Source organism: Puma concolor, chromosome A3 (assembly GCF_028749965.1).
Source record: "Puma concolor isolate L17-30 chromosome A3, mPumCon1.1.hap2, whole genome shotgun sequence".
Taxonomy (NCBI): domain Eukaryota; kingdom Metazoa; phylum Chordata; class Mammalia; order Carnivora; family Felidae; genus Puma; species Puma concolor.
Window position 1 is genome coordinate 51,165,431 of NC_141669.1, and position 25,677 is coordinate 51,191,107.

Genomic DNA, 25,677 nt, shown 5'->3' on the forward strand with positions numbered 1-25,677 from the left:
AGCCTTCCTTGATTCTTGCCTTTCTTGGTCAGCTACTCTACTTAGTGCAGGTAACAAACAATCACAAAATCTCAGCAACTGATAATAAATAATGCTGTTTCTTGCTCATGCTCCAGCTGGCTGCCTGGGGATATCTGTTTCAGGCTGCAGTGGATGAGTTGGCTGGGGTGACTTTAGTACATATGGCTTTCATTCTTTTGGGACCAGTGGCTTACTCAAAGAATGCTTCTTCCATGAGGGAGTTTGGAAGCTCTCAAAAGTGAGTGGAAATACAAATGCCTCTTAAGGCCGCAGTCACCCTGTCACTTTCCCCACACATCATTGCCCAAAGCACATCACATGCATAAATCCAACATCATATTCCTCCTATGGAGGTTGATGGAAGAGAGGAAATAAATATTTACCAAATGATGAACCTAACATACAATGTCACCCCTTTTCCAAGCCTGGTTTCTAGCTTTCCCACTGGTTCTAAGGGCCCCACAATAACCTTCTAGTAGATTCCTTTTCTGCTGAAGTTAGCCAACACTAGCTTCTGCTGCTTGAAACTAAAACCTGCCACTGATCCATGGAAGGAAGTCTAGGCCAAATGTAGGAGAAGGTAAAACCCCAGGATGTGGCTGTCAGACTTGGAGAAAAAGCATGTAGAGACTATATGCACAAGATGATTAGACAAATAAAGGGATGAATGGAAAAATAGGAGGTCTTGGCTGGAAACGAAAATATTGGAGTTTTAAAGGTCCAAGGTGTGGCCACAGGATTAAGTTCCTGAAACAAGTCTCCCCTTGTAGTTATTAAAAACCCCTGGGATGAAGACATAGCTGAATGTAAAAGAAGGTGAATCAAGTGCCAAATTCTTCCTGCACACTAACCAGATAAGTCACAAAGAGGGCCATGTGGGCATCAAAGGGACAGGAGGGAAGGGAAGACTAAGGCTTTTTGAATGCCAGGGACTACGATGGGTATATTATAATTATTGCCTCTTCTAATCTTCACAACAATTCGGCAAAGCATTTTACAGATGAGGACATCAAGGTTCAGATAAATCATTTTCCCAATATAATCCAGCCACTAGGAGGGGGTGCAAGGTAGCTTCAAGCCCAGTATGTCTGACTACATGGTCTATGCTTCTTCCTTTTGAACCATACAGTGTAGAAGCCACACAGCAAGCCCTGTTGTAAGAGGAACATAGGGAACTGTCAATCTCCCTTGCAGAAGCTGCAAGGACAGCTGTATCCTCAGGAGCAAGCTGGGTGTCAGTTAAGGATGGGATGATGTGAGAGGCTGTGGGGGAGGGGAAGCTTGTCTACCATTATAGCACAGGTTTGGAGGAAGGAGGTCAGCATAGAGGACAAACCAAAGACTTGCAGAACTATGCAGATGAAAGCCCTGTATCAAGGAGAAATCAAAAGAGCTTGCTTTCCTGTATGTGGCTGAGGATGAAATTTAAAGGTATGGATCTAGTTTCTGTGATAGACCATTCTCAACGGGGGAACAGGAGTGATCCAATTAAATAATCAACCGGAGGGGTGCCTGGGTGGCTCAGTCGGTTAAGCTGCCAACTTTGACTCAGGTCATAATACCACGGTTCATGAGTTTGAGCCCTGCATCAGGCTCTGCGCTGACAGCTCAGAGACTGGAGCTGCTTCAAATTCTGTGTTTCTGTCTCTCTCTCTCTGCCCCTCCCCTACTCACACTCTGTCTCTCTCTCTCTCTCTCTCTCTCTCTCTCTCTCTCTCTCTCTGTCAAAAATAAGTAAATAAATAAAAACATTAAAAATGCTTTTTAAAAAAATAAAAAATAAATTTAATCAGAGCATTTCATGTCTTTATTCAAAGTCCTGCAAGGACTTTCAGTCTAACTCAGAATAAAATCCAAAGTCCTAACCATGGTCTACAAGAGCCTGCATGATCTGGCTCCTACCTACATACCTCCAGATCTAAACTCCTGCCCGTCCCTCCTGCTCACCCACTAGAGCCACACTGGCCTCCTCACTGTTCCTCAATACGCAAGCCCACTCCCACCTCAGAACCCTTGCATCTGTTGTTCCCATGGCCTGGAACACACTTCCACAGAGTCTGATAACTTTATCAGAGGGCTCTTCTCTGATAACCCAGTACACTCACCAATGCTTTATTTTATTTCTTAGAACTTATCACCACCCAACATGTATGCATTTGTTTATTGTCTCCCCTGACTAGGAGGGACAAGCTCCATGATATAATGGATTTTATCTGTTTTGCACACCACTCTGTGCCTAGTGCCTAAAACACTATCTGGCCTATGAGGTGGTGCTTGGTAAACATTGTTGAATGAAATCAATGGAGATTGCGTTGAATTGGCTGGTCAAAAGATTCTAAACAGAATTTCAGAAAAAGTTTGGTTTTACTGATGCTGATAAAGATGTCTGCCTACTGGAGAACCTTTAATTTCCTTTCCCAGCTGGCTTCTGGAAGCTGACTATAACCTGTAGTTCACTCCTCATGGCAAGCTCTTCCTTAGGATGAGTCATTTCCACTGATGGGTATGTTAATCCATTAATAGCTTCATTTTCGTGATGTTTTTATAATCAGAAAAAGAAATTACAAAAGTTAATATGCGGCATATGGATACAGAAACTTTGTTTTATATATGCATCTGTTTGTCTGTGTGTGTATCCAAATAAAATAAATTTATATATGATAAACCAGGGAGGACAACATAGAATATGCAATTCGTTTCTATTCCTGTGAGTACAAAATTACTATCTCACCTAACTGATCCCCTAGAGGGTTGCTACACTGTGACTCTTCTATCTAGGTTTTTCACAAACTGTATATTGCATCTCAATCTGCCACAGAACTTCAAGTACCACTGGATACTTTGGGTTATAAGGGCTAGATGCCAGAGCAGTTTCAACAAGCTGAAGGTTTTTTTCTTATCCTGGACTTGACTCAAATCATGTAACCCTTCCAGATTATTTTGTCAATGGGTTGGAGCACAGGTAACTCAGTAAATGTGGCATATGTTGCCTCAAGAACCCAGAATGATCTGCTATTTATTGTACCTTTTTCTTAAAGGTATTGATGCAAGGTGTTTTGGTTTGGTTTCGTTTGGTTTTGGGGGTTTTTTTGGCTACTTATTTTTTATTTTGAAGGTAACATCTCAATATTCCCAGGCCACTATATCCCTGGACACTTCCTTGATGTGACACCTTGGAATCTTTGTGGGATTTCCCAGCCACTCTGTAGTACATAATCAGAGAATTGAGGATAACTGCAACCTCCTGCTCTCTAGTCCTGTCAGAAAGAATGTCATCAATTTATCAGGTCAAAGCAATAGCCAGCAGGATGGTGAGTAATCATAATGACCAAATTATGATCCAATGCCACTGGAGTAGTCCTCAGCGAAGAAAATATACAACTGACCTTCCAGGTGAAAGCAATTGCCTCTCCTAGTCTCTACTTACTGGGAGATGGAAAAAAAGATCTATAGCAGCCTACCAGATACCAGGGCTGGGTTGATTTTTCCTCCAGTAAAGAGATCACATTTGAATCAGCAGCTACAATTGAAGTTACCACTTGTTTAAGCTTATAGTTATCCAATAACATTATCCAAGACCCACTTCAAATAGGTGAGCGAAATGTAGATGTGATAAGAATTACCACTTATAAATATTTCAAGTCTTTGATGGTGCTTAATTACAAAAATGCCCCCAAATCTTTTGCAATATTGTCTTCAGCTTGTAATTTGGGTAGGGAAGGCAATCTCCAGGAACTTCCATTTGGTCTTTTCTACCATAATCGATAGGATCTCATGGGTAAGAGAGCAATGCATATGTATATTTTTATACCGTAACTGAATATTTCTACTCCAATTATACACTCAAGAACTAGGAAAATAAATACAGGATGGATTTGAAGATCCATTGGGCCCCTATGAGAAGGATGGTAGCCAAAATTTCATCCCCTCGCTCTTATAAGCCCACCCTTACTGGTGGACCACAATGGAATTCAGGTTCCTTAGAGATTAACTCTGACTCAGATCCCAGTAACTATTAACTCCTGAGAGATATGGATATGTTTCTCTTTCCCCAGGCTAAGTTACCATGGCAAATAGGCACGAGTCTCTTTGGGGGAGTCTAGGAATGAGAGTTTTCACAGGGTCCTTCCTCAAGGGCTCCTGATCTCTCCTTCCTTCCAGGGGCCCTGGGACATTGAACTGACTCAGAAATGGAAAAAGGGAAAGAGGCCATGGCTCTTCATTGTGATGGCTTAAGTCAGGATTCTCTTTAAAGTATACCTAAGGTTGTTGGGGTTTTCCCCCCATTTACACAGTTTAAGGAGAACCCTATTGGGCTGTCTGTTTTGGCCCTGAGTATCCCATGTTAACTACCATCAAAATTTCCTACGGGTCAAAATATTCTGATTATCACTCTAGCCCTGCTGCCTTTTATGGTAGCCATACTCACTTTTCTCTGTTGAGTAAGTGCCATTCCATGGCCTCTACCACTCTGGGATACGATTATCACCATTGAAATCAAGGAGTACATTTCAATAGCGAATATCCACCCCTGCCCCCATCCTCAGTCTACAGAAGACAGTGTCTTGTTCCTTGCAAAAACACAAGCCTCTTCTCACCATTTTATTTTTCTACGCCATAATGAAGGGGAATGTTCTCTGAGCCTTCTCAACTCAGGAAAGGGGTGAGTGAATGATAAATCCACATTTAATAAATCTACTCAAAGCTTTCAAACTACTAAAGTCTTTGGATTTTTCTATATCATATCAAAGAGTTCTGGTATCTCAACTTCATACAGCATATGCCACATCAGGTTTCAATCAGCTGATCAGGCAGTTAGATCCTCTAAAACTAAGCAAATTTAGGCCAAAGAAAAATTGTGTCCCTTATCTCTTGAACTCCATGACCACATATATTATCCATGTCTTATTTAAACAAATTAGCAAAATGTTACAATTTTTTTTTGCTCAGTACCATCTGACTTTAATTGGTCCCCTGGGACATGGGACAATATGACTCTTCTCATATGTCCGGATGTAATGAGAGGGGGTAGGAGGGGTATGAGAATTGGCTTCTGCTTGCAAGGAAATTATCTCAGGGGAGGTCATTCATTAGACGGGCTTCAAGTAGAGGAAGAATAAGTACAGCAGACAAAGGCAAGGAGAAGGTATTCTTTTGCTATCAAGATAGGCTCAGTGAGGGGCGCCTGGGTGGCACAGTCGGTTAAGCGTCCGACTTCAGCCAGGTCACGATCTCGCGGTCCGTGAGTTCGAGCCCCGCGTCGGGCTCTGGGCTGATGGCTTGGACCCTGGAGCCTGTTTCCGATTCTGTGTCTCCCTCTCTCTCTGCCCCTCCCCCGTTCATGCTCTGTCTCTGTCTGTCCCAAAAATAAATAAACGTTGAAAAAAAAAAATTTAAAAAAGATAGGCTCAGTGAGGTTCCAGACACCTGGTATCAACCAGATCCCAAATTTCCCCATTCGGATTTTCATGTTGCCACTGTTTCCTAATCTATGCCCTAACTTGTACCTAAAAGATTAGACAAGACTATGGGTTCAATTTATGTTAATCCAGCAACCCAGTTAACCTCAGCCACGTGGGACTACAGGAAGAGATTCTTTTAGGGCAGTCACAGGAACTCCCTGGTTCTCTAACCGTGCCTTGAAGCAAGACTTTAAAACCCTAAGACTTTCATTTTCTTTCTTTAAGCACATTTGAAAATAGCCAGACTAAGCCACAGCCTTTGTATTCCGTAGGCCCTTCACACGGCCTATCACAGTAGCCACTTTGATCACTAAGGCATTGTCTTCAATATAGACTTCACTCCAGGTACCACAGATGATATTTAAAGTCATTGCTCACCACTGGGCACCATGCACCATGACAGCAAACCATCTTCTGATAGTAAACAGATTGTCACAGCTTTCAACTACAACCGGGTCAGGTAACCAATCCCACCTTTTCATTTCATTAAGGTAGTATTGCCTGCAGTCACAGCTGGTATTGGTCAGAGTTATTTGTTTTAGCCAACAGAATATATTCTAGCATGTTTCAATGGAGAGAGATCTATTGTAGAATATTATCGATAAGAATAGACAAGGAATTTGGGGTGATAATGCAGCCAGGAGAAACACCTGACCTCATCATGGAAGGTCCCAATGGAAATTCTACAGCTATCGCTACAGCTTTTATAGACATATATGAGGCTACGGACAAGATAGCAGGAAGAATCTCCAATACAGCTTCTCCCAAAAGAAACAAATGCTTCCACCACCTGCTTTGTATGGCTACTTCCCATATAGCTCACTCCTAGCATCTAATTCTGCACAAGTACGTTTACTTGAATGAACTAACCAAAGCCTGGGATTTTGTTTTTTTAATTTTCCATCTTCTCCTTTATGGGAAAGCATGCTGAAAGTGGGATGCAATGAATATTGGATGACCCAATCTTCGTTCCTGCAACAATCAGGAACACTTTTTGCCCAGTAAATATATTCCTGGAAGTCTCTCTCACAGACACAAAAGCACTCCTATGTAAAGACCTATGTAAGAATGTTTATTACAGATGCATTTATAAGCAACAAAAATCCATAAACAAGGTGAAGGCCCAACACTAAGAACATGGTAGAGTTCATTACAGTCCATATATATCTCTAAGTATTGTCATTATAATAATATTACATATTATTATAATAATTTATAATACTATAAATTATATTATTATATTATAAATATTATATTAATATAATAATATATTATTATAAAGAAGAAAATAGAGTTCTATAAGGTGACTAGGAGGGATTTCCTCAGGATGATGTGGACTGAGAAAAGCAAGATAAAGACAAATGTATATTATGTGATCTTGTTTATGTTTAGAAAATTAAAAGAAAAAAGTATATATAATGCATATGTGTATATTATTATATGAATATAATAAAAACTACAGAAGAAATATACACTAGGTTTGGAACATGAGTTATCTGAGTAGATATGAAATAATATATGTGTAAGGGAAAGGGAAATGTAGAAGACTACATTTGAAAATTACAGGATGGATTCTGGGAAGGTGGCAACAGCAGCACGAACATGATTATTCAGTCTCTACAAATCTCCAGATAAAATAGAGGAACAACTAGATAGCAAAACCAAAGCACATGGAAAATATTCATAACTAAGGTTGCCAGATTTAGCAAATAAATGCAGAATGCCCAGTTAAATTTGAATTTCAGATACACATTGAATAATTTTTCGGTATAAGTATGTCCCAAATATTGCATAAAAATAGAAAGACGAGACCTAAATGGGGGAGGGTAACCGTACCAGAAAAAATCCCAGAAAGCAAGCCACCATATTTTTCAACACTACACAAAAACAACAGAAGAGGGAGCTCTATGAAATCAGAAAAGCTTTCCTGAACTCCATCTTTTTTTTAAGTCCAGGAAAACTAATTTCACACACAAAAAAAGAAAGAGAGGGGTATCAAGGTGAAACCCCATACAAAATTACTATAAGAAAAAAGAGAATAAGGAGGACAATAACATCCCCAAAGACAATGAAAGCATGCCAAAAAGACCTGCCCACAAAACAGGTAAAAATCGTAACCTACTACTTCAGAATGGATATCATTAAGAAAATGATAGAAAACACACACACAGAAAGCCTGGTTCAAATCAGAATTAGAAAAACTCAGATATGTTAAGAAAAAAAGAAAACAAAGGAAAAACTCAGAAATGAGGGTTGCCTGGGTGCTCAGTCAGTTGAGCATCTGACTCTTTTTTTTTTTTTTTTTTTTTTTTTTTTTTTTTAAACGTTTTTTATTTATTTTTGGGACAGAGAGAGACAGAGCATGAACGGGGGAGGGGCAGAGAGAGAGGGAGACACAGAATCGGAAACAGGCTCCAGGCTCTGAGCCATCAGCCCAGAGCCCGACGCGGGGCTCGAACTCCCGGACCGCGAGATCGTGACCTGGCTGAAGTCGGACGCTTAACCGACTGCGCCACCCAGGCGCCCCAGCATCTGACTCTTGATTTAGGCTCAGGTCACGATCCCAGGGTCATGGGATTGAACCCGGCATTGGGCTCCACACTGAGCATGGAGCCTGCTTAAGATTCTCTCTATCACTCCCTCTGCCCCTCTCCCTTGCTGGCTCGCTCCCTCTGAAAGAAAGAAAGAAAGAAAGAAAGAAAGAAAGAAAGAAAGAAAGAAAGAAAGAAAGAAAGAAAGAAAGGAGAAAGGAAAATCTCAGAAGTGAGGTAACAGAGAGGCACCTGGGTGGTTCAGTCTGTTAAGCATCCAACTTCGGCTCAAGTCATGATCTTGAGGTTTGAGAGTTCAAGCCCCCTAAGCCCCTATTGGGCTCTGTGCTGACAGCTCAAAGCCTGGAGCCTCCTTCAGATTATGTGTTTCCCTCTCTCTCTGCCTTTCCTCCGGCTCACATTCTGTCTCTCTCTCTCTCAAAAATAAGTAAGCTTTAGAAAAAAAATTTTTTAAAGAAATGAGGTGACAGAATTCAATAAAGAACATGAATCGAAAGGAAAAATCATTTCAGAAATGAAGGCTGAACTAGAAAGAACACACAAGAAAGTTAATGCTGCTGAAGAAAAATAGCAAATAAAAAAGAAGTAAAAATTTTTTTTTTAATTTTTTTTTTCAACGTTTTTTATTTTATTTTTGGGACAGAGAGAGACAGAGCATGAACGGGGGAGGGGCAGAGAGAGAGGGAGACACAGAATCGGAAACAGGCTCCAGGCTCTGAGCCATCAGCCCAGAGCCTGACGCGGGGCTCGAACTCACGGACCGCGAGATCGTGACCTGGCTGAAGTCGGACGCTCAACCGACTGCGCCACCCAGGCGCCCCAGAAGTAAAAATTTTAAATCAACAACAAATGAAGAGAAATAAAAAGAACAAAAGAAAGGTAAAGGAGATCAAACACACAGGTAGTAGGAATTCTTAAAGGAGAAAACCAAAGCAAAGACAAATAACAAATGCTACACCTTACAGATTAAAAATGAAACAAAACAAACAGCAACAACAAAAGTTTTCAATAAAAAAAGATTTAAAACTTCGTATTGAAAGAGCATACCACATAGCTGAGATTACTGACCCAGAACAACAAATATTCCAACATAGTCTAGTAAAATTATTGGATTTTAAAGAAAAATTAAAATTCTCTGACATCTAGAAAAAAAAAGAATATGTGACTTTTTTAAGGAAAAGAAAATTAGATTTGCATCAGGATTTTTTACAATAATGCTTTAGGCCAGGAAAAAGAGAGAAAAGGAATAACATAAGAGACACTCAAGGAAAAACAAGTATGAAAGGATTTTTATATCCAGAAAGGTAACTTTCATATATAAAGGATACTGACAAACTATTAACAACATATAAAAACTGGGGAATATTGTTCTCATGAGCCCTTACTGAAAAACCTATCAGAGATATATCAGTGTCAGGCCACCAAAATAATTAGAGAGGCATTGATACAAGGACAGAAGTTGAGGATTCAATATATAATTACCTGTAAAACTACAAATAAATGAGAGCTAGGAGATAGAACATTAACATATAACAGATGTGTACTCTGGCAATGTAAATGTGATACAACTATCTTCTTTATTTTTATTTTTCAAAAACAGCTTTGTTGAGATATAATTCACAGGCCATATAGTTCACCCATTTAAAGTGTACAATTCAGTGCCTTTTTGTATATTTACAGAGCTGTGCATCTCTCACTACCCTCAATTTTGGAACATTTTCATTACCCCCAAGGAAAATCCCATACTTTTTAGTTGTCATTTCCAACGTCCCCACCCCCAGCCCTACGTATCCAAGGATCTGCTTTCTGACTCTATAGATTTGCCTATTCTATAGTTCACATAAATGGAATTACATAATATGTGATCCCACCAGCATATGTGAGGGTTCTGATTTGTCCACTTCCTCTTTCGTAACAGCCATCCTAATGGCACAATCTCACTGTGATTTTCATTTATATTTCTCTGACAGCTAACGATGTTGAACATTTTTCAGGTGCTTATTCTTCATTTATAGATCTTCTATGGAGAAATGTCTATTCATATATTTTGTCTATCTTTAAATTGGATTATTTGTCTTTTTATCATTGAGTTATAATTGCTCTTCATATATTCTAGATACAAGTCCCTTATCAAATATTTGATTTGCATATATTTTCTCCCATCCTGTGGGTTGTCTTTTTACTTTTTTGATGGTATTCTTTGAAACGCAGACATTTTCAATTTTTATGACCTCCAGTTTATATATTTTTTTCTTTTGTTGCTTGTGCTCTCGATGGCATATCTAAGAAATTATTGCCCAATCCAAGGTCACAAAGATTTGTACCTATATTTCCTTCTAAGAGTTTTAGTATTTTAGCTTTTATGCTTTGGTCTTTGATTCATGTTGAGTTCATTTGTATCTATGGTGTCTAGTAAGGGTCCAACTTCATTTTTTTGTATGTGGTATCCAGTTGTCCTGGTACTACAACTCTTTTTTTAGATGGTAAGAGAGAACAGAGAAAACATGGGCAAATTTTTACATGTTCTCAGCAATCATATTGGTGGTAGTATTAGAAGAGCTATTGTGACACTCATGATGTGTAATATGGGATAAAACAAATGAGTCATTTTCATCCCCTGTATCCTTGAGAATCAGAATTCTCAACATAAAATAAAGAAGGCAGTCTTAATAGAAAAGAGGTTAAGTAAATGTGCTATAGTCCTGGATTAGAGTTATAAATATTAGTGTGAATTCATGAATTATTTAGCTCTAGCCACTGAGAAAAATCTAAAGACAATGACCAACTACATAGCACTGAGTATCCCTTAACACCCAGAGTGTAGTCTTGAAATATCCTTTCTCGCTGAAAAAAACAAAACAAAACAAAAAAAAACACAGTACTTTTGAAGAAATGGCTGATCCCAAATCTGGGGCAAAAAATGTACAAGATGGACCCAGAGCATCTCATAATACCAGATTGCAAGGAAGCTACTGAAGACTGCTAGGATTCTGTCAAAAGGATGCTGGAGCTAACTTGTGGAGGTTCACCACTGGCCATAGGACGATTTGAGCTTCAACAATAATAGTTATTACAAGGATTTGAAACTCGTCAAATATGTCTAAATCTAGGAGTTCATAATGATACTTTAAAAAAAAAAAGAGTTGGTTGGGGCGCCTGGGTGGCTCAGCCGGTTAAGCGTCTGACTTCGGCTCGGGTCATGATCTCCCGGTTCGTGAGTTCAAGCCCCACATCGGGCTCTGTGCTGACCGCTCAGAGCCTGGAGCCTGCTTCAGATTCTGTGTCTCCCTCCCTCTCTCTCTGCCTCTCCCCCACTCACACTCTGTCTCTCTCTCTCTCTCTCTCTCAAAAATAAATAAACATTAAAAAAGAATTAAAAAAAAAGAATTGGTCACCTTCAGAGGATGATAGGGAACCAATTTATTATCTTGAAATTAATAAATAAAAGAAATAAATATAACATTTATCCTGCTTTTTATATGAACTTCACTACAGGATAACAAAACAGTGGATGAGGGAAAATATGTTTTTATAAATGCATTCCCACTAAAAAATGAAAGAGGAATGGTAGAATATCATGGCAGAATATCAACTTTGGTAGCCCCTCCCAGTGAATAATACAGTTGTCAGGCAGCTGTTAAGATCACAAAAAATGACAACCAGACAACGCACACTTCCTGTAGTCTTGCCATGTAATACTTAGAGTTTTGCCAAGGAGATTATACCTGTTATTTATTTTATTTTGCTTTTTAAGTTTATTTATTTATTTTTTGAGTGAGAGAGACAGAAAGCAAGGGAGGGGCAAGGAGGGGGGGGGAGAGAGAGAGAGAGAGAGAGAGAGAGAGAGAGAGAGAGAGAGAGAATCCCAGGCAGGCTCTGCTCTATGAACACAGAGCCTGACACGGGGCTCAAACTCACAAACTGTGAGAACATGACCTGAGCCGAAACCAAGAGCCAGACACTTAACCTACTGAGCCTCCCAGGCACCCCTGTACCTGTTATTTGATCCATCACCGGGATCAGCTGTCTGTTTGTAAGAACTACAGAAAAGAGAGGAACACACTGAACTGCACCAATAATATTTAAGTAACAAAATCCAAACTCTGGGTCAAAAAGCCTGCAAGCAAAAGGAAGGTCAGAGGAGGAGTTCACAGATTGAAAGATACTTACGTGATATATGTTTAAATGGGCAAGAGTAAACTACAGTGTCTAGGAAAGCATATTTGGGTAATAAAACTATAAAAAAGAAAAATGCAAGGAAGTGGTCACTATCAAAGTCAGGTCTAACAAGTGGTTACTTATGTTGGTTACTTAGGAGAGGAGGGTTGTGTGCCTGGGATGGGGTACATGGAAAGGGCTTCTAGAATGACTGGAAAAGTTCTATTTTTGTTTATCTGGATGGTGCTTACCTTTAAATAATTCATTAAGTTATGCATCTTATTTGTGTGGTGTTCTGCAATGATGTTTTATTTTACAATAAAAATATATATTTTAAAAGTTTCCTATACCCCAGTCACACCTCAGACCAATTAAATCAAGTTCTCTGGAGGTGAGACCTAGGCGTCAGTATTCTTTAAAGCTCCCTGGTGATTCCAGGGGTGCCTGGGTAGCTCAGGTTGTTAAGTGTCTGACTTTGGCTCAGGTCATGATCACACTGTTTGTGGGTTCGAGACCCACGTCAGGCTCTGTGCTGACAGCTCAGAGCCTGCAACCTGCTTCAGATTCTGTATCTCCCTCTCTCTGCCCCTCCCCTGCTAATGCTCTTGCTCTCTCTCTCTCTCTTTCTCAAAAACAAAATAAACGTTTAAAAATTTTTTTAAAAAATAAAGCTCCTTGGTGATTCTAAAGTGCTCCCAAGTTTGAGAACCAGTATGTAAGAGGAATGACATTTCGCTGTGCTCAGTACCAGGGACCGGGGTTCCAGTCTTCACATAGTCACACTTCATAGCAGTGGAGCAGGCGTTTTAACCTGTAACCACAAGAGCTGACCTATGTGTTATATGGTGAAAACAGTTTACTTACCAGAAATCAGGATTGGACAGGCTGATTTTTTAAGTCCCTCCGAGTTCTAGAGCCTGATAATCTAAATAAAAAGAAACAAATCATACATAAACAATAAAATTGTATAAAACTTTTAACAGTTGCATACATGATATGATCTCAGTTGTGCATCTATATGAAAAATTTGTGTATGTGTATGTTGTTTAGAGTCCCGGCATGAAAAAGAATTCAATACATATGGTTTAATGAAGAGATTTAATGAAGGAGCGATACACAGAGGTGTGGGCAGGATTACTGTATTCACAGATTTGCAACAGTGAAAAGCTGTTACTCCAACGCTCCAAACCTGAAGAACAAGAAGAATAAATGTTTACTGGAGCCCAGTAAGAGCTGGAGCTGTGGAGGAGCCATCTGACAGGAGCTGTAGTTGTCAGAGGATACAGCCATTTACACTGGATCCATTCTCTTGTACAGCTGTGTAGATGACTAGACCACAATGCATGTGTCCATTCTATTGTTATTGGCAAGTTTTTGTTCTCATAAATAATGTTGCTAAGAATATTCTCAGACACGCTTCTTGATGAACATATACACACATTTCTGTTTGATATGTACGTATGAGTGAAATTTCTGGGTCATAACATATATCAATCTTCAGCATGGGCTGCCAAACTGTTTTTCAAAGCACACGTACCAATTTAGATTCTTACTAACAGTACATAAGAATTCCTTTTGTTCATGAATATCTGCTGAAGAAGAAAGACAAAATGGGAGTATCTACACAATCAGATATAAACATTTATTATAAAATTCGTAATTGAGACAGTGTGGTCTGGGTGAATAGAGAGATAAATAAACCAATGAGAAGAATAGAAACTCCAGAAACAGTCCCATACATGTATTAAAGACACTGAATTAATGATTAAGATGGCATTGTAGAGCAGTAGAAAAGAGGCCGTCTTTTCAGGAGATAATGTTGAACCGGTTGAATATACTTACCCAAGAAAAGAAACTTTACCGTACCTCTCACCATACCCGGAAAGAATCATTTCCGGGTGGATTGCAGATGGAAATGTGAAAGGTGAAACAATAAAGATTGAGAAAACAGCCTGGGAGAATATCTTCATGACCTTGGGCAAATTCTTAAATAGAATACAAAAAGCACTTTAGCTAAGAAGGAAAAGATTAATGAATTGGGTCCCATTAAAATTAAGACCATTGTTCATTAAAAGACATCATAAAAATACAATAGTATAAGGCACATATTGGCAATGATATTTGTAACACATTTTCTTAGTTCAGACTGCTAGAACAAAAGTACCATAGACCGGATGGCATAAATAATAAACACTTATTTCTCACAGTTTTGGAGAATGGGTAATCCAAGATCAAGGTCCCTGCAGATTTGCTGTCTGGTGAGACTCTGCTTCCTGCTTAACACACGGTGCTGAGGGAAACAAAGGCAAGAGAAATGAAGCTTAAATTAAATCTCCTTACAGCTAGCAGCCCACTGATAAACACCTGGAACATGCAGACTGTGACTCACGGCTCAAGCAACTCATGGCTGCCTTCGTGTTTTTGTTTTATTGAAGATTAAAAGTAACCTTATCTTAACAGTAGTTAGCCCCTCAAGGTCCTGAAAGCCTTGCTTTAAAATTCCTTAGAGACTTATACTATCCCTAACCCCCACTAACTTAAAAGTGTATAATCAGTTACTCCTCACAACCTCAGTCCACTCCTCTGCCCACAGGTCCTGTTCCCGTGCCTTAATAAAATCATCTTTTTTGCACCAAAGACGTCCCAAGAATTCTTTCTTAGCCATTTGGTAAGAATCCCATCACACGGCCTGTCTTCTTGCTGTGCCCTCACATGCATGGCAGAAATGTGGAGAGAGCTCCCTGGGGCCTCTTTCGTAAGTAGTTTACTCCTATTCATGACAGCTCTCCACTCATGACCTAATCACCTCCAGAGGCCCCACGATCACATTGGCGATCACATGGGCGGTTAGGATTTCAACATACAAAGGATACAAACCGTCAGGCCATAACACACATTAAACTGACAAAGGACACTTATACAGATTACAGAAAGAACTCTTAGAATGGAAAAGATAGCAACCTAGAGGGACATTGATCAAGAGACTTGAATAAGCACTTCACAAAAGAAAACATCCAGATGTTAAAAAGGGCACAATCTCATGCAAAATATAACAATGAGATATTACCTCACACCCACTAACATGGATCAAATTAAAATGACTGACAATATAGTGTTGGAGAGAATATGGAGCAATGAGAACTCTCATGCATATAAATTGATACAATCCCTTTGGAAGTGAAAATAAATTGAAAATCGAAAATACACCATGACTCAACAATTTTACTCCTATGCCTGTATTCCAGAAATGTATACATATGTGCTCCAAAATACATGTAGAAGAATGTTCATGAACAATGATATTTTTCTTAATAGACAAGAATGGAAACAGCTGTATGACCACTAATAAAGTCAATAAATAAGTTATGGTATACTCATACAATGGAATAGTACACTGCAATTAATATGAGCAAACCAATGCTACAACAACATGAATCAATCTTATAATGTTGAATGAAAGAAGTCACACACAAAATAATACATACTGTAGGATTCCATGTATATAAAGTGCAAAAACAGGCAATAATAATCTATGGTGCCAGATATTAGAACAGCTGTTAAGAAAGGGGAAGGGGGAGGGGCGCCTGGGTGGCTCAGTCAGTTAAGTGTCTGACTTCGGCTCAAGTCATGATCTCGCAGTTCGTGGGTTCGAGCCCCACATCAGGCTCTGTGCTGACAGCTCAGAGCCTGCAGCCTGCTTCGGATTCTGTGTCTCCCTCTCTCTCTGCCCTCCCCTGCTCATGCTCTGTCTATCTCTCTCTCAAAAATGAATAAATATTAAATTTTCTTTTAAAAAAAGAATGGGGAAGAGGGAAAGGGTAGTGATTGGAGGGACAAAAAGGGCTTCTGGGATGCTAGTTTTGTTCTATTTCTTGAGGTAGGAGGTATTTCCCGGGTATGTCAATTTTTTGATGTTTTATCAAGCTATACATTTATAATTTCTGCATTTTGTATCTATGTTATACCTCAATTACAATTTTATAATGAAAAATATGTATGTACAACAATGTTAATCATTGCATTGTCAATAATGTTATTGGATTAATCAGTTATGGCATTAGTTAAATACATTGTGGTACATCCATGAAATAAAATACTTTGTTGTCATTTAAAATAATTTCTTCTCTGCCCCTCCCCCATTCATGCTCTGTCTTTCTCTGTCCCAAAAATAAAATAAACGTTGAAAAAAAAATTTTTTTTAAAATAAAATAAAATAATTTCTATGGGCGGGGCGCCTGGGTGGCTCAGTCGGTTGAGCATCCGACTTCGCTCAGGTCATGATCTTGTGGTTTGTGAGTTTAAGCCCCGCATTGGGCTCTGTGCTGACAGCTCAAAGCCTGGATCCTGCTTCAGATTCTGTGCCCCTCCCTCTCTCCGCCCCACCCCTGCTTGTGCTCTGTCTCTCTCTGTCTTTCAAAAATGAATAAACATAAAAAAAAAGAAAGAAATTTTAAAAACCAATAATAATTTCTATGGGCGTGCCTGAATGGCTCAGTCAGTTAAGCATCCAACTCTTGATTTTGGCTCAGGTCATGGTCTCATGGTTCGTGCGTTCAAGCCCCGAGTCCTGCTCTGTGCTAACAGTGTAGAGCCTGCTTGGGATTCTCATTCTCTCCTTCTCTCTGCCCCTCCTGCTTTCTCTCTCCCTCAAAAATAAATAAACTTTAAAAAATCTTTAAAAAATTAATAAAGTAATGTCTATGGAAAACTTTCAGAACATTTTGCCAAGTGGAAAAAGCAGGTTACAAAAAAAGTATATTAAGTACATATCTATTTATTTTTTAAAAAACGTATGTGTATGTGTTTCTGGTGTGTGTGTGTGTGTGTGTGTGTGTGCACTCACATAAACCAGATCCTGGAAGGATTCACTCCAAAATATTAACAACAGTTGTTTCTGAGTGGTATTATAGGTTGTTTTTTTTAACTTTCTGGATTCTTTGACTTTTCTACAATAAACATGTTCTACTTATGTTTTAAAAATGCTTTTTTAAAAAAGAAAAAATCTATTCAGAGCTTTGTTTGCATTTCATTAAATATTCTTTTATACATTCCCTGATTCTATCAAAGTAATCTTTTATTCTCCCCATGGTATCTGAATCAGGCAGAATGGTAAAATCAATCTGCTATGTAAAACATTAAACTAAAAATCTGAAACGGCTTTGGTTAGAGCCTTCCTGTTGTGTGGTCCTGTTTCTCCCACCTAATCTTTCTGAACTCGATATTCTCTTCCCCCATGTACTGCTGAAACTTGGATTTAAAATTGTTCTGTTTCTCCATATATTTTCTCGGTGCTTGGATTTTTGCTTTTATTTTTCTGTCTATTAAAGACACAGCCACAAAATCTCCAGACATAAACCAAGGTAGGTGGCCTATTTTTAAAAGGTAACAATAGGGGTGCCTGGATGGCTCAGTCAGTTAAGCATCCGACTTCAGCCCAGGTCATGATCTCATGGTTTGTGAGTTCAAGCCCCACCCCAGGCTCTGTGCTGACAGCTCGGAGCCTGGAGCCTGCTTTGGATTCTGTGTCTCCCTCTCTCTCTCTTTACCCCTCCCCCACTCATGCTCTGTCTCTCTCTCAAAAATAAATAAACATTAAAAAAAATTTTTTTAAGGTAACAATAATCATACTAGACCTCATATATGAAGTACCTACTATTTGTCAGACACAGTGCTGAATGCTTAACATTAATGAATCAATGACTCCTCACAACCCTAAGAAGTGGGTGTCTTTATATCTGTTTTACAGACGAAGAAACTGAAGCTCAAAAACGTTAGGTAACTTGGCCAAGGTCACCTGTTTAGCAAGGGGCAAAGCCAAGATCCAAAGGGGTAAGGGGACATGGAGAAGGGTCGACCTGTAAAACTATCCAGGATAGAGACTCATATAGTGAGGACCTTGGCTGTACAAATCTTTTGCACCTACCTGATAGTCCCTTCCCATGCAAATCCAATGTTGGGACAATGAGGCTAAAAATGTCAGGAATGAATCATGGAGAGAATCTGGAATCTCCAGGAGTCTTTTTTTTTTTATTATTAAAAAATTTTTTTCAACGTTTTTTTTAATTTATTTTTGGGACAGAGAGAGAGCATGAACGGGGGAGGGGCAGAGAGAGAGGGAGACACAGAATCGGAAACAGGCTCCAGGCTCCGAGCCATCAGCCCAGAGCCTGACGCGGGGCTCAAACTCACAGACCGCAAGATCGTGACCTGGCTGAAGTCAGACGCTTAACCAACTGCGCCACCCAGGCACCTCCAGGAGTCTTTGGTTGTCTTTGACACCAGAGGCCTCACTCCACATCAAAGGCCTCTTTTTTTGTAAGTGTGCCCACCTCTTGGTTGGACAGAATGAGACCTTGTAAACTCTGCCTTGAACTACCAGATCTCCCCCCGCCCCTCGCTCCGTGTTGGTCCAGAGGAAGCATTTAGCAGGCAGTGAGGGCTGCCTGAAATATACAACTATTGAGATGTCAGTTTAGATGACTGCATTGGGCTATCATCCAGAGGAGCAAGGACATTGAAGATCCTGACCAGTAAGTGCCAGGAACTTTCCAAGACTTTGCTGAAACATTTAGGCACCATGGCAGAGTCATCCAAATATGAGTTGGAAGTACCCTCAGAGATGTAACCACATATTAACTGGTTACTGTAATTGGAAAGCTAGAAGTCAGAGGCCTAAGGTAATGGTTCTCAAACTCGAGCTTGCACCAGAAGCATCTGGAGAACGTTAGAACACAGTTTGCTGAACTCCATCCCCACAGTTTCTGATTCAGTAGGTCTGAGGTGGGACCCAGTGTTGTGCATTTTAAATAAGTTCCCAGCTTATACCAAGGCAGCCAGTCCAGGACCTCGCTCTGAGAACCATTGGCCTAAGGAATTAGTACAATAGTCACAGCTGTATGGATTTCTTAGACTGTACTGGCAGCCCTTTCCTTCATGGCCAGAGTGAAGAGGGAGATTTTAGGAGTGCTAAACTGGTTCAGACAGGGCAGAGGAAAGCCAGGACAGTTCCACCAGGAGGTGGACATCATGGGAGCCACCTTACAGTCTGTCCACCACACAGAGTAGGTGATTGCTATTCCTTTCCATCTTCCTGATGTCCAACAGATAACTACTGATCAAACACACACACACACACACACACACACACACACACACACACACACACACATTTACCAAGGATAAATGCTAATTTCTTAGAAATAGCACAGTCTGAATTTATATTGCAGAAGGAAAAATTTTTCCATACTGCCTCATACATTTAATGACAGCCATTTGCTTGAGAGTACCTGAAATTACACAGAACAGTGTGAGTTTCCCTTATTCATCTTACTCCCTCAACCTTTCCTCACTCCCTGCAAACTGCTGGTGTTCTGGGCCCAGGATTAGGGCCCATTATTAAACTATATGCCTCCTCCTAACCACTGATTAGCTACACAAAGAACTGTCTTTGGACTTGCCCTTTCTCTTAACCTTCAACCAAATCAAATTATTAGCCAAAGCCTATCTTCCCTCTCTCTCTGACAGTGCAAGAGGTGAGAGAGTGCGTTTTCTCTTCACATTACATAACCAATTTCTTCTTGATTGACGTTTTAAATAATTTTTGTTTCCTTTACTAAATCTGTACCCTGTTCTGTGATAAGTGTTTTGCTCTTTCAATCCATCTCAAACTGGTTTTGAAGTAGGTGAACTGTTAGGAAACAATTCAAAATAAATAAACATCTAGATGCATGACTTCCTGTGTCTTCTATGCTTATAGACTGGGTAAGAACTACAGTGAGGTCATGAAGAGGATGATCAATAGTAAGAATCACTATATTCAGTCTCAGTGTGGTTAAGAAGTGCTGCAATGGGTTACTAGAGCGGACACACTGAAAGGACAAGAGGCAGTAGTCAAAGAAAGGGGTGCTTGAAATCGAGATATTGGAGGGACACAGAAGCCAATGATAACTGGTATTTAGACATTTGTACTTCAACCTGCCATTGGTTACTGACCTTGATCATTCTTGTAACAAAGGAAGTTTCCCAAGGCCTGCTCAGTTCACGTTTGATTTTACTGATTACCAGTCCTCTTTATGGATACTCTGGTGACTAAAGCAAATGTTCTCCAGGATGGGCGCTTCAAAGGAAAATGTCTTCGAAGAAAGTGTTCCTGGGTGAGCTGTGGGTCTCCCCAGCTAACCTTTCCAAGAGGGGAGAATTTGGATGCAAGCCTTATGGTCATGCAGTTACTTTTCTACTATAGCATAATGCAACTCCCAACTTCCCACGCATCGGCTCTGTAGTGGTGCAGGCACTGAAAATGTTTAGAACCATTATCATACTTTCATAGGCACCTCTCCTTGGGTCCATTGGACAATTCAGGAGAAAGTGCCTGGTGGAAAATTAGAGCTCTAATTACGGATTGGCCTGCTGAGATAATGTTTGTAGGCACACTTTTCCATGCTTAAATCAGAGGCACTCCGTGGAAAGGATATATTTCTGTTCTTGCCTCTTTGAAAGTGCCTTTTCTGTCTGTAAATTATCTGTCCCAAGAGATTCTCTGTGAGTTCAGTAAAATTGTATCATGAGGAGTTGTTGTGTTTTTTTTATCTGAAAATTACTCAGCTTAAGAGAACATAAAAGTGAAGTCGTGTTAGTAATTGTAATCACGCTAAGGAAGTTTGCATTTCTTCAGCAAGCGTAGGCACAGCAGGTAAGAGCCACTGGAAACAAGATTTTTCCAAAACTGCTCCTCTTACTGCTGAACTTCCATTAGCTTTGAGATCACTACAGTCTGGATTCATTTATCCCATAATTTCTTTGAAAGCAATGATTTATTTTTATAAAAATGAATTAATGTTCCTTATTTCTAAATCCAAGGATTATGTAAAAGCAACAAATCACCCTAAATTGCACACATTTGGTGAACACCATTTGCTGCATTTCTATGCATATATGCAGGTTTCATATTTAATTCGCAGGCCATACAATTCAATTCACCCTTTCAAAGTGTACACATTGTTATTTTTAGTATCTTGACAGAATTGTGCACTCATCACCGCTATCTAATTTGAGAACATTTTCATCACCCCAAAAAGAAACCTAATACCCGTTAGCAGTCACTGCCCATTTCCTTCCACCTCCACCCCCTGGAAACCATAAATCTACTTTCTGTCTCTATGGATTTGCCTCTTCTGGACATATATACATGGAATCAATTGTTAGATTCTTACACCACCACTTACTAGCTATGAGACCTTGGCCAAATTACTTGGTTTATCTGAACCTTAGTTTCTCCATCTGTAAAATGGGATTATACTGCCTACTTTAAAGACTTGTAAGGATTACTTGAAATAACACATATATATTGAGCACTGGGTGAAGTATAGAATTGTTGAACCCCTATATTGTACACCTGGAACTAATATAACACTGTATGTTAAGTGTACTTAAAATAAAAACTTTAAAAAAAAAAAAGGACTTGTATAGGACTTATCTTATGGTATTTGTCCTATAAACATGATATCCCTTCCCTGAGACTGGAATAGCTAGTAAGTTCAACTCTCGAGCCAAACCTATTTTTAAGGAATTCTCAAGAACAATTTTATTTGCTACAAATGGATTTCAAGGTCTTTAAAAGGAGCTTATGTATTTTTAGTCATCAAGTACATCAAAAGCAAACAAGTACAATAAGTTTTAAAAGTAGAATTCAAGAGGGGCACCTGGGTGGCTTAGTCAATTAAGTGTCCGACTTTAGCTCAGGTCATGATCTCACACTCCATGAGTTCAAGCCCTGCATCAGGCTCTGTGCTGACAGCTCAGAGCCTGGAGTCTGCTTTGGATTCTGTGTCTCCCTCTCTCTGCCCCTCCCCTGTCATGCTCTGCCTCTCTCTGTCTCAAAAATAAAAAATAAAAATAAAAATAAAGAATTCAAGATTGATGATGACTTTATCAAGTCTTTTTTTTCAGATTTATTGAGGTATATTTGACAAAATTTTAACATATTTAAAGTGTGAATCCAAGTTTTAAAATTTGAACATTTTTTGTGTCGTATTGTTCATTGGGTTATGTGTATTTGGGCAAAATTTTCTTGATTGCAATGTAACACGAGGAGCCATTCAATTAGATCAACTGATTATGTAGTTCTACCCAGATACCATTCCTAGACAAAAAACTAGCTATACCAAAAAATTATCAAAAGATAAATCACAATATTAGAAACTGTTTAAACTGTGATGATCAAACTATAATTGCTGAATGGGCAGAAAGTGAAACATCAATGTACTCATAAAGACATGAGTTCCTGTATACACTCTACAGGAACCGGTCTGCAACATCCTGGACCTCAGATGCAGAATTAATCGTTTTCATCACTTCATGTCTATTTGCTTCCAGACAAGGCTTTTCTCTAGTTTGTTCTTTTTTTTAATCTTCATTCCCCAAAGCCTATCTATCCCCTACACCCCAGACACACACACATAGAGGCAATTATTCTAATGAATTTGTATCATATCCTTTATATATATATAGGAATATACATACATATCATACATATATGTATTATAGCACATGCATAACATGTTTAATATATACATATATAACATATGTCTCGCAAAACATGTATTTTTTTGCATGTTTTAAAAATTATTACTATTATGCTTTAGACCTTATCCTATTTCTCATGTTTTATCATATTTCTCAATATTACTCAGCATATTGATAACTAATAATAATAACATTTGTATTGCTTGGGCACATCTAGTTTCTTGCTTCTATATGCTACATAGTCTTCCCTGGCATTTATCCAGTGCATTTTACTATACAATCCCCAGAGATCAACACGTAGATTGCCCTCCGAATCCCTGCAAAGAGCATTGAAATATTATTCTTGTCAAGGAATTTATTTCATCAGATAGAAAGATTGCTACTCAACTTTCTTTTTGTTCATATCTTTTTCTATTGTTTAATGTTCAACCTATGATTTTACTTTGCTTTCAATGTGTCTCATGTACTTACACATTGTTGGATCTTGTTTTATTTTGTTTTTTTATCCTAGTTGAGAGCTTCTAGATTTTATTTTTTATTTTTTTTTTATTTATTGGGGGGGGGTAAGAGTGGGGGAGAGGGGCTGAGGGAGAGGGAGAGAGAGAGAGAGAGAGAGAGAGAGAGAGAGAGAATCCCAAGTAGACTCCACGCTCAGCAGACAGCCAGATGCAGGGCTTGATCCCACAACCCTGGGATCATGACCTGAGCTGACATCAAGAGTTGTGTGTTCAAGTGACTGAGCCACCCAGGTGACCCAAGAGCTTCTAGATTTTAATTGATAAATTTTATTCATTTATATTTATTGAACTTTCTGGGACTTTTCTTATATTTTCTTTTTAAACATTTTTTTCTTTATTTTTTATTTAATTACCTTGTATTTTCTTTGTACTACATTTTTATCCTTTGCTCATTTCTAATGGAGGGATAAAATTTAATGCTTTTTTTTGTTATATGATTACCCTTAAGTTTGATATATTTATTTACCCCTATTTATTTAACTTATTAACATATTATCTTCCAAATAAAACAATGACTTTAACATACTCCTTTAAAAAAAAAAAGTTTATTTGTTTTTGAGAGAGAGAGAGCACACAAGTCAAGGAGGGGCAGAGAGAGAGGGAGACAGAGGATCCAAAGCAGGCTCTGCATTGACAGCAGACAGCCCAACGTGGGGCTCAAACTCAGAAACTGTGAGATCATGACCTGAGCCAAAGTCAGACACTTTACCAACTGAGCCACAAGGTGCCCTGGCTTTAACATACTTTTATGTCCCTTAGGACCATGACCAATTTGATATTGTCCAGAAAATTTGTTCCAGGTTGTTATAGATATACTTTTTCTCTTTTTTTCCTTTGGTCATTTAGGTTTCAGACAAAGATAACACTTGCTAAGTTATTTAACTGCCCTTGTATGTCCCATACACCTGGTAGCATTCTCTTGGTTTATTTCTCTTATTTTAAAACTTCTCCTAAGAGCATTTCCAGTGCTCTTTATGTGTAACCTCTAAGGCCTTTTGTGCCAGAGAATATCTTATTATAGTTTCACACTTAGATTATAACATGGATCCATAAAAAATTCTGGAATTGAAGTTCTTTTTATTTAATACTCTAAAATTATTATCCCATTGACTTGGATCCACTTTTTCTGTGGGAAAAAATGATGTTAATATTATTCTTCTTCCTTTGTAGCTCATTTACTCTGGAGATTCTTTGTCTTTATTTTTTTATGTTTATTTATTTATGGGGGGGGGGGGCAGGAAGAGAGGGAGAGAGAGAATCCCAACCAGGTTTGGAGCCTGATGCGGGAGGGTTGATCTCACAAACCCTGAGATCATGACCTGAGCTGAAATCATGTGATCATGACCTGAAATCAAGAGTCAGATGCTTAACCGATTGAGCCACCCAGGCACCCCTGGATATCGTTTGTCTTTAATGTTTTGGGGAAGATTTTAGAATTTTGTCTTTTTCTTTGATGTTCTTATATTTCACTATAAAGTGTACAAATGTGATTTTGATTTTCTCACCTACCAGCTTGATATATAATAAAACTTTTCAATCCCGGGAACTTTATCATCATTATTATTTCAAACATAACTTAACAATAATTTTATTCTTCTATGGGGCTCCTGGGCAGGTCAGTTGGTTGGGCGTCCGACTTCGGCCCAGGTCATGATCTCACGGTTCGTGGTTTCGAGCCTCATGTTGGGCTCTGTGCTGAACAGCTCAGAGCCTGGAGCCTGCTTTGAATTCTGTGTCTCCCTCTCTCTCTGCCCCTTCCCTACTCACGCTCTGTCTCTCTCTGTCTCTCAAAAATAAATAAACATTGAAAAAATTTAAAAAAAAACAATGATTTTATTCTTCTCTTATTCTGGGACTCCCGCTATCTGGATGTTAACATTTCTACTTCAATGCTTCATATCTTTTTAGCTTGCATTTTATGTTACATTTTCTGCTACCTCCTGGGAGTTTTTAATGTGATCTTCTGACTCACTAATTTGTTCTTTGGGTGAATCCATCTATTTTAATATATAATATACACATATAAAATCCAACTATAAATTATATACATTATATCCCATCTGTTATATCAACTATGCTTTTATAGTTTTTTCATTGTATTCTTTTTAATGAATCTTTCTTTATTCATATTATTAAATAACCTCTTCTATTTTTCTTAGTCTTTCTTTCCTCATCTCTTCTCCCTCTCTCCTTGAAAATAATAACTTCATTGCCATCAAAAAATAATTACTTCACTGCAACTTTATAAGTGCTCTAGGATACTGAAGAAAGAATCACAAAAACCTCCAGGAAAAGAAACGTGACATTTTATTCCAAGCCAAACTGTCACTCAAATCCATAGCCAACAGATAAGCAGCTTTGAACATAAAATATTTCTGAGAGTTCCTGTGAGTTCAAACGGAGGATTCTATTAGAAGATAAATTTAGGTCTACCTGAAGAAT